This window comes from Nycticebus coucang, chromosome X, assembly GCF_027406575.1.
Source record: "Nycticebus coucang isolate mNycCou1 chromosome X, mNycCou1.pri, whole genome shotgun sequence".
NCBI classification, from domain to species: Eukaryota; Metazoa; Chordata; class Mammalia; order Primates; family Lorisidae; genus Nycticebus; species Nycticebus coucang.
The window spans coordinates 28786348-28787633 of record NC_069804.1 but is presented as its reverse complement, the minus strand read 5'-3'; the positions used below and the strand labels follow the sequence as shown (position 1 = coordinate 28787633).

The window sequence follows — 1286 nt, the reverse complement described above, 5'->3', positions numbered from 1 at the left end:
GAATAGCATACACTTTATCTAAAATGTAAAAAAATACATATGAACACAAAAGTACAAGACAAACATGCAAAAGCCTTCGTTTATATCTCAGCAATATTTAGATGGAAATCAAATTTAAATGCAGTCCACTTCACTTTTGAAGCAGCTTTAGTCAGTTCCCAAATCTGCTTTGCTTGACACAGTCTCTTATGAGAATACTGAGAAGGTGTCTTCTTAAACAAACCTATTTTTAGGGGTGGAGCTGTTCTTAGTAGCTGCGTATGCATGGGACTGATAAATAATCACTACCCTTGGAAGAAGTCATAACCTTTCCTTGTATTTATTTCCTCTCTGTATGTGTAATAGCTTCTGTTTTCATATTGAGTAGTCCATATTGTTATCTCATCACCTTTAGCTCTAACATTAACAACAACTCCACATATACCATCACTGTAGTCATCAAAAGATTCTCCAGAAAGGCACAGCAGTGTCTCCTGCTGAAAGCAATCAAGGTCACTTCATCTCTGCTGTTTGTTCAATGTAATTAGTCATCATCCTCCTCGTTTGTTTTTCTCATCTTCCCACACATGCTCAACACCATCCTTAAAAAGTGAGTAATCACAGGTAGGCATTAAATTATTACACAACCAAATATGGTTGTACAGAGCGCAGAAGTTTTCAACAGTATCAAAGTTAGAGATCAGTCAAAAGTTTGCTTGCCAAATTTTGCTTTTATCATTTTTTAAAAACCAGAGCACTTATCTATTCTGTAGATGATGTTTAATATTGTGTTCTGGGTTAGCAACCTCCCGACTAAGTTCTGTTTTCTCCCCATTTATAGGTGGGGGATTAGGAAGAAGGGTGGCTTTTGGTTCCGCAGTGCCCATCTGAGATCCATTTACACATTCTTGATCAGGGCCTCTGGCACTAGGTTGCCAAAGAAGGGATGAACTGGAAGGGTTGGGTGTTTACATGGGAATGATCCTGCTAGGCTGGATTAGCCTCTGGGGAGGACCCATAGACCAAGCCTGGAGCCAGAGACCAAGACCTTTGGATGTGAGGCAGAGTTGTAACATCCAATACTTTGTCATTTCTGACCAAGTCAGTAAGTTTAGCTTAAGAGACTAGTCAAGTCACTTCCCCTTGGCCCAACAATCCTCAGTTCACTAGCCACAAAATGGCAGTGATATAATAATAGTACTTACCTAGGAATGCTGTACTAATTTGGCTAAATGTGATGATAATTAATGTGCCATCTTTAGCATAGTACCTGAAATATAATAAATGTTCTCTTATAGAAGGCAGTC

General features: G+C 38.9%; 1 pseudogene; it reads right to left on the bottom strand.

Annotated features, from left to right (window-relative positions):
• Positions 1-213: 213 nt before the first annotated feature.
• LOC128577943 (eukaryotic translation initiation factor 4E-like) lies at positions 214-866 on the bottom strand (annotated as a pseudogene).
• Positions 867-1286: the final 420 nt, after the last annotated feature.